Below are 9,500 nucleotides of genomic sequence, written 5' to 3' on the forward strand. Positions count from 1 at the left end.
ATATTTTTTTTTTTTTTTTAATCAGACTGGCTGGCTTACCCAAAAGCAGATTTTCTTCTAAGTCTCCTTTACCAATGATCACTTTACTCAGTATTTAAGTGTCAGCATTCCCCAGGGATCAGTCTTTTTCTCTTTACCCTCACACTCAATACTCCTCACCGGCCTTATCCATGTCATTTCTATCTAATGTCAATAGCTCCAATGTATACACACAACCTAGAGCTTTCCTGGGAGCTCAAGAAATGCGTGTGTAAATGTTTAACCCATCATCTTCATATGGATTTCAGAAGTACTCGTAGCTCATCATGTTTAAAAAAATTATGATAGTTATATCTAAAAGCTGATTTATAGTCTGTGTTCCCTATCTTAGACCAGAGCCTCATCATTCAACCATTTAGGCAGGCCAGAAACCAGGTAGTCATTCTTGTCACCTCTCTCTCCCTTACCATGCCAGAATCCTGACATTGCTAAGTATTTTCAATTTTGCTTCCTATTTGTTCCTTATGGCCATGCCCTTTGCTCTACCTCCAATGCCACTATCCTAGCCCACATTATCATGATTTCTCACCGGGGCTCCTTCAGTAGCCTTCTAAAAGGTTTTCAGGCTTCCATTCTTGCCCTCACCTGATCCATTCTTCCTAGGAGAACAGGGCGGTCAGTCGGAAGTATGAACCTCAATACGTCTCCTCACTCTCCCCCACCATCCAACACAACACACAGACATGCGTACACACACACACACACACACACACACACACACACACACCCTTAAAAAGCTTCAGTGGTATCTTCTAAGATAAAGACAAAAACACTTGAAATTCTGGCATGACCTAACTTCCTGCCTAATTCTTAAGCTTCATTTTGCCACCATCTGCCTTATTCTCTGCTCCACGTACAATGGATTTCTGTCCATTTCCTAAACCAGATTCCCCATCCTATCAAAGGCCATTTGCATTTGCATTTGTTTTGCCCGATTTGCTAGTACTCATCTTTCAGAGCTCTGTTCAATGCTGCACCCTCACGAAATCCTCCTGAACTCCTCACCTTTCACTACTTCCTGGGTTAGGTAAAATCCCTGGTTATAAATTTTCTTGGCACCTTGTATTCTTTCCTTATAGTACAAGTTATGATGCTTTCTATAATTGTATCATTATTTAATTAGTGTCAGTCTTCTCTATTAATTGTATTTGTTACAAGGGCTGGGGCTTTTTACAAGGACCCAACATACTGCTTGATACTCGTGTTTGTTCAAAATACATACATTGAATGAATGATGAGAAAATATATACTGTGTAACTGGAAAGTATATTTAGAGAATATTCATACTTGATTTATGAACTAGTATGAAGCACATATGGTTATTGCTATTATATTACGATTACTGTTTGTATTACTGGATAGAAAACATAACAGAAGAAATGATTCTATCCACAAAGGCAATAGCAACATACAATACTAAGGACCTAACATGATAAGACATTTGTAGAACCTGACTGAAAAAAAGTTAGAACTTTTGACCAAGGTGTGTAAAATAAGATAAAATGGGAATAATTATGCCTTTTTCTCACATACGGAAACTCAGTATTTGAAAAATGTAATTCTTTTTCCTAAATTAAAATATAAATTAAGTACCATCTTACTTAAAATCTCTGTAGGATCTTGAAAGCATGGGTCATGACAAAACCATTTTAAAGTACATTGGAATAAAAAATATGCAAGAAAAGTGATAAGGAATCCCCCCCAAACAGAAATAATGAGTAAAGATGGGTCACTCTTCCTAATAGATATGAAGAAAATAATAAAAAGCTACTGACCATGGTGAAAGAAGAGTATTTAGACATGAATCTATATATCTGTATTAGAATTTAATATATAATTAAATTAATTCCCATTAATTTAATAAATGGTGTTACAGTCACTTGATAGACATTTATCATTTTAAAGAATGTTTCCTTCCTTAGTCCTTAAATCAAGACATTTCCCAGATAGACTGAATATTTCCATTTTTTAAAAAACCTCTAAATGTAGTATTTGGATAAAATATTTTGAGTAGTTTAATAATCTTGGAATGGTAAGGAAAAACAAATATATAGATAACAAAATAAAATGCTGAAAGATCAGATTCCAAAATTTAGAATCTACATTTTAAATCTATATTATAAAACTCGCAGTAAGCATGCTTAAGAGCTTGTTCAAAAGGGGAAAATTTTTATAATAACTATGACAGAAAAGACTTCTTATACTTTACTTGCAAAAAAACCCTTAAAAATCAATACAAAAAAGAAAAATTGTGCAAAATCCTATATAGATAATTCAGAAAGCCATAATATAAAAGCCAATAAACATGTGGAAGATATACAATCTCATTAGAAATAAAAAATGCAACCAAAACAGCAAGATATTAAATTCCATCTATCAGAATTTGACAAATATTAAAATGTTTGATTGTGTTAGGTGTAAAAGAAGATGCAGGAAAACACTCACGTACACTTTCTGTTTTTCTCACTGAATGTGGAAAGTATAGTTAAAGTTATTTTACCAAACTGTTTTACTCAGAGTTCCTGTAAATGTGAGTAGATAGTGCCACCAGAAATGATCTGGGGGTAGGAGAAAGAACAGGATACACTGGGATATCTTCCAGAACCATGAATTTTAACGGATGATGAGTAACTTAAAATATCATTTGTAAAAATTGAAGATACAAATATAAAATAAAATGGAACTTAAAATTCACATAAAACCAATTTCACAATGGTGGCTGATTAATTTACACTATAGCCTAAGAATCTGTTGTGAGTGCATGTTTTGTTTGTATATTTCATGTAAGGATATTGGTATATTTTTTGTTTGGAATGTAGTATCCAGTTGATGCAACAGGAAGTCACTCCATGCTTTATATGCTGTTGTTACCATTTTACCGTTTTGTGGGTAAAACACACCAATATACCAACTGAATTGAATAAATACATGGTGATAACTGATCTAAATGGAGTATGCGCAGTGGAACCACAGAACTAAGCCCTCTAAAGTAGACTGGGATTTGCAGAGGAGGGGAGGCAAGGAAGACTACCTGGGAAAAGTTTTCTCTTAATGAGTTGTGAGGGATTAAGACAGTGTCTTGAGCAATGAAGGCATACCAGATGTAAAGAACAACATAAATTAGGGCATGCTGTTCTTCAGAGATGAGGGTGGTTCAGGGAACTCCAGGTGGGCCGACATGGCAGTCGACTGCTTACAAGGGATTGTTTCGAGTTAAAGTAGAAAGAGGTACCATGAAAGTACATCAAGCTATAGAGACTGACAATTATTCTGAATAATTCTTTTTTTTTTTTTTTAGGTAACTATTTTTGGTTCTCAGCTGGAAGTATAACCATACTCTCTAGAGGGCCCTTGGAAATGTGTGAGGAGGGTGTTTGTGGTTATAACAATTGGGAAATACTCTAGGCATTTTGTGGGTGGGCCAAAGATGTTAAATATCTTGCATACAGGCCAATCCCTTTGAACAAAATCTGAACTATCCAAAATATCAACAGAAACTTTACTGCAAAATACTGAAGTTTTAAGCAAAGAAGACACATATTGTGATTTGCACATTGGAAAGATCACCTCAGCAGCAATACTCAGCAATACTATGAGTGAGACTGACAACAGAGAGATTAGTTAGAACAACGTTGGAGGAAAAGAAACAGGGACTGAGAAGTCAATGCCACTGATGATGGAGAAAGATGGACTTGAAGAGATTGAAGAAATAGAATCAACAAAATCTGATGAAAGAGTGAGGGGGTGAGGTAGCAAGAGATTTAGGATTAGTCTCAGGTTTCTGGCTTCTTAGGTAGCTGGATGGAAGATGATGACATTTACTAAAATGGGGAATAGAGAAGAAAACAGGCTGAGGATGTAACTGATGTGTGTTTGGAGCATCTCGCTGGAGATAAAGAGGGGGTTATACCTAAAGATACATGAGCCATCACATCGAGGAGTTGTTAGAGCTTTGGGTGGCAATGGGATCACTCAATAAGGATGTCAAAGGAGAGTAGTAAGCCAGAACAGATCACTGGGAACTTCTCATGTTTAAGGGAAAAAGAGAGAAAGAGGAAAGTTAGGAATATTATTTCTTAGTTATAGGATCTTGAACCTTGGTTGTTAAAGGTAACCATGAATTTTGGAAAAGATTGCCTGAAGCCACCTTTGATGCAATAATGCAGTTCTTATTCTCATCTTTACACTTTCATGGCTAAACTCAAGAAGACCAATAGAAGGAATTATGAAGAAAGATGAAAATTCTGGTTGAAAATCAATCTAAACAAAGACACCAGTGAGACTGTTATAATAAGGAACCCTAAAGATGAAATTGTACTAATTCAGCATAATCCTGTATAATTTAAGCTTTTAATTCTCTGCTGGATTTTATTTTCATATTATCAACAAACACCTCAAGTGATATTTAATCCACATCAATGCCTTACCATGGGACTATCTTACAATTTAATAAAAACCAAAAACATGAAGAGTGCATTTCTTTTTATCTAAGAATATGATTCACCACAATTTAAGGAGTGTGTAACAAAAGCCTACACGTATAAGCAATTACAGTTAAATGTCATCGATACTATAAGAAATTGGTCTGCATATATGTGAAGTAAAAAATGTGAATTCAAATGGTAATAAATAGAGGAAGGTAGAAATGCAATGTGAACAATTTTCCCAAGAGTTGAAACTGTTATGAGATTGATCTTATAATGAAAGGCAGCTGGAGATACAGAATGACCACAATTGTTAGTCACTTCAATGAGAAAATTGCAACAGAAATTGAAGACATCTGTAGTCCAAATGTAAGCCCTAAAGATTCAGATGGGAAGCTGCAGTCCAAACCCCTCCCTGAGCTATCTGACAAGTTTCTCTGCATAATACAGTGCTCTGAGGCTCCTTACAGGCAGTGAGAGCCGTCACGCCTTCAAATTGTGCTCTTGTTGATGCCACGGAGGTCAGTTTCCAGGTGGTTTAAATTCAAGACAAGATTTGAAAATCAGACCCAAATTATTTTTATCAATAGCACAAATGATAACCCTCCTTTTGTTTAGTTTCCTCTCTCTCTTTAATCACAACCTTGGCCCTCAAAATTAAACCCTCCTTTTCTTAAACCATTAAAAACCAAGGATGTCAAATCCAGCTCTTTGTGATGCCTTCTCCCCACCACCCCTCCCACCACAGACACACCACACTGTCCTCTCCCCCTTTCCTTTGGAACTTTTGCTCCCTGATGATTTCATTCCAGAGCCAGATGATTTCATCGACCATCTGTATAAGGATGCTTTCCAAAGCTACTTAGCCGCCCCTGACCTAGTATTCTCCAATCAGTCACACATTTTATCATGTTCAACCACCCTTCCAAATGAATCACTGTCATGGTGAACTGCCACGTAGAGAGCTGTGAGTAAGACTGGAGTTGTGTAACTTTCCACTGAGTTCTTCTGTGTTAAATAGAAACATCTCTTCATGACTTCTGATGTCCTCCTTTTGCTGTCCCCATGTTCCCCTCTTAACCTAATTTTCCCAGCAAGTATATCTGCACTCTGTGACTCTTTCCTCAGTCTAGTCTTTGAAAATAAATGTGTTCTGATCCCTTGCCAAGATTCTTTAGTCTCGTCCTCCTCTTCCCTAAAATGTCGATTCATCCTTCTTTCTCCCACAGTAGGCATCTCTTTAATGCCTGTAAATCTGATGCTGTTTCACTACCCTTCCCTTGACTTTATGCTCTCCTCAAGTAACAGCCTTCCAATATTTAAAAACTTGATATGGGTCTACATTGAGAAGTAGATTAGGAAAAAAAAAGACAAAAACCTGTCACCTCGCTATTCTAAGCTCTCTGGTCCAGACTATACTTCCAGCCGTATCCCTTACACCACTACATGAAACCCATGCTTCATCTGAAACTGGGCTAATATAAGTTGTCAAATATACTTCACACAGTCTTTCCTGAGGGCCTCCAAGTAGACATGATATTTCTTTCCTTATGCCTTTCTAACTGCCTTGGATCTCTCTAATACAACTTATTACATTGACATTGTTATTTTCTAAATTTCACGGAATCTCACTCTTCTTGAACCATCTTGAGCACTTGGTTCCGAGCCTTGCATTTAATAATTGCTCAGTAATGTTGTTGAATTGAAATAAGTAGATTTATGTAGCCTGGATTCTTCACTGTCCCATGGGCATGGAAAATTATCCCTGCTTCGATTTCTCCTCTTTTTTTGTTTCTCGCTCTAAAGTGGCTTTCCTTTTTGCCAGTTTACCAAAATGATTCCCCTTCTTTACTACACAACTCAAGTTTTATCTTCTTAAAGAAGACTCATGACAATATGATCACCACTGGCCAATTTCTTTTCTCATCTACTACTTATATCTCAGATGGTTGGCTCAGCATAATATAGCACTTAATTGTTCATCTGAAAATTGTTCACCATTTTGTACCATTTCATATGGGTTCAACTTATCTACTCTAGACAACACACTCCTAACAAGAAGGAATCATATGTTATGTTTCACTATAGTGTTTGGCAGAGTGCTAAGCATGTAGTAGGAGCTTGTAGTAATGTGTTGCTTCACCCGTATTCACTTTTCAAAGTCAAAGCATCAGCTCCTGGGAATATCTGTTATTGAGGACTCACAGCCACGCCCCTCATTAAAAATGTCCTTCATTTGCCAAGACTGCCTTACAGAAGGTTCTCCCACCCCCACTCCTTCCAGGCTCTGGCCCAGAGTCAGTGACCATCTGAGTCACAGACCAATCCCTCTTACTGTGAATTACGACTCTGAAGGGCCATCTCAGTTCCAGAGCTTCTTGCAGGAGTTCCCAAAGTCTCAATGTCAATTGCATGTGGGTCAGCTTCTCCTTTTATCCAAACCTGACTTTCTGTATCTCCCGAGATGACTCCCCAGTAAATCTGCACGTAAGTCACCATCTTAGAGTCTGTTTCCAGGGAGCCCAATCTAAGACAGAGCTTAAATCTTTTTATTATTTCTCCCACCTATTTAATTATGAAATATTTCCTTTCCAAAATTGAAGCAAGCCTATCATTGCTTTCCCATCATCACTAAACTGGTGTGAAATATAGTAATCCCCATTTATAAATTTTGTGGACTACATAGAGTAGCCTTTCTTCTATTAATAAATATCATGTTAGATATAGTTAAAAGATGCCAAGTCATTTTGTGTATTTTAGTGAAAACACTCAGGAACTTTAAAGGGAAATATTTTTTGAACAAGATTTAAAGAGGTGAGAAGAAAAAGGAGGAGGAAAAATATGATCAGATAAGAATTTGTTTAAAAAAATATTGGCTATGGATGATTGCCTTTTTTTCTTTACAGCATTGACTTAAGTGATTCTTCAAAAATTTCTGAAAACCATAGGTGTGGTAAATTGGGAAACATAAAACTTTAGGGAGAGCTTTCACGTATGCTCCATCACATAAAATATTTTCACCAATGTTGTATCAAGCTCACTTAGTGAGTTATGACTCAATGGAAAGTTATGTCTGAAAAGAAAATATTTTTCACAGTTTATGACTCACTTTTAAGAATAAGTACATTCCTCTAAGATAGAACTCAGACAAGTAAAGTTTTAAGATAAACTAGATAAAAGTAGTCACTTTGATATCATTTCTAACTTTAGAGCCATTACTTAAATTTTTCTCTGTATTTTTCTTAATTATTAACACAATCAAAAAATTTTCTTATGGATAAAATAGTATTGTGTTAAATGAAATAAGCAGAATACAAAACTGCACATGTAGTTTGTCATAATTATGTCAGCATATACAACGAAGACTTTAAGGAAATATCCACTGGTGTGAGACATAGATAATTAATTTTTCTTCTTACTTTTCTCCATTTTCCAAAAATGCTGTAATGACTGCAAAAATTTCATCCTTAAGACCTATAAATAAATTTATATGTGAAATAATTTTTGCTTAAATGCCAGCTTGAAGATAAAGAGAGTTGTATTCAATTCTCCATCAACAAAGAAATACTAAAAAGTGATACTGTAACTGTGAATCAGAAGATTTAACTGCATCATTATTTGACATCTATAAGACATAGGAAAATTGATATAACCTCACCTACCTTACTTTTTAAAATACATAATTTGTGGCCTTGGAATACATCAACCTTAAGCATCCTTATCCTCTTAATGTGCTATAATTTTAAAATTTAAACAGCAAACATTCTTATTCACTTGACACCTAGATCACTACACTTTCCTGGTTTCCCTTCACTCCTACTTTATCTCCTTAGCTGCTTCATCCTCACTGCTCCAACCTGTAAATATTCAAATATCCCTTATTCAGTTCTTATACAGTTTCTCCTTTCTTTCTATACTCAATTATTTAATGATTACATCTACTTCCATGGATATAAAAGCCATACATATGCTGAAACTCCTAAATTTATTTCTCTAGCCTGGACCTCTCTTCTGATCTCCAGTTTTATATCTAACTTTCAACTCAGCAAGTTTACTTAGATGATGGATAGGCATTCTAAATTTAACATACTCTGTCTTGCTAAATCTTTTAGCTCCTCAAATCTTTTAACCTGATAGTCTCCTCCATTTCAGCTATTGGCAACTCTTCTCCCAGTTACTCAGGCCAAAACATTTGGATGCATGCTTGGAATCTCTCATTCTCTTAGAACACACCTCCAATTTGTGAGCACTTTCTGTTGCCTCTGTATTCAAAATATAGCCAGAACCCAGCAATCACTACCACTATTATCCTGGTGGAGGCTACCATGATCCTTGGCCCACATTGTTGCAGCAGACTCCTAACATTTCTCATAGATTCTGCTCCAATGCACTATTATCTCAAAAAAGCAGATGCAGCAACATTCTAAACCTGTAAGCCAGATCATGTCAACCATTTGCTCAATGGCTCCTCTTTTCACTCAGAGCAAAGGCCCAAATCCTTGCTGCAGCCAAATAGAGTAAGGTGGCCATATAATATCATCAAGTCAGAACACTTATGAGAGTTAGAAAATCCTAAATGTTATGAGATCCAAAAAATACACATAAACTGGGGCTTTCCCAGGCAAACCTGGACCTATGGTCACCCTTCCTATATGACACCATACAAATCTGTCTCCCTCACTATCTCTGTGGTCTTTTGTTGTACTACTCTCCCATGTGCTATCTCTGCTCTGAACATGCTGCCCTTGCTCTTCCTTGAACAAAACAAGAACATACCCCTCTCAAGACCTGTGCAATTGTTGTTCCCTCTGCTTGGAATGATATTCTTCAAGATCACCACGATGCTTACTTCATGAAAAATATTTTAAAACTTTAGTGGGGATCTTAATTAGGCCATAGACTCTATGGTCTTTGGTTCCATGAAATGCAAATGTAGATTTGTGAGTTATCTTCAGTGAAAGTGATGACAAAATTGTGGAAATAAATAAAATTGTCAGGGAGAGATAGTAGAGTGACTAACTCACTCTAGTGACTGCA

The sequence above is a fragment of the Hippopotamus amphibius genome, chromosome 8 (genome assembly GCF_030028045.1).
Source record: "Hippopotamus amphibius kiboko isolate mHipAmp2 chromosome 8, mHipAmp2.hap2, whole genome shotgun sequence".
Classification (NCBI taxonomy): domain Eukaryota; kingdom Metazoa; phylum Chordata; class Mammalia; order Artiodactyla; family Hippopotamidae; genus Hippopotamus; species Hippopotamus amphibius.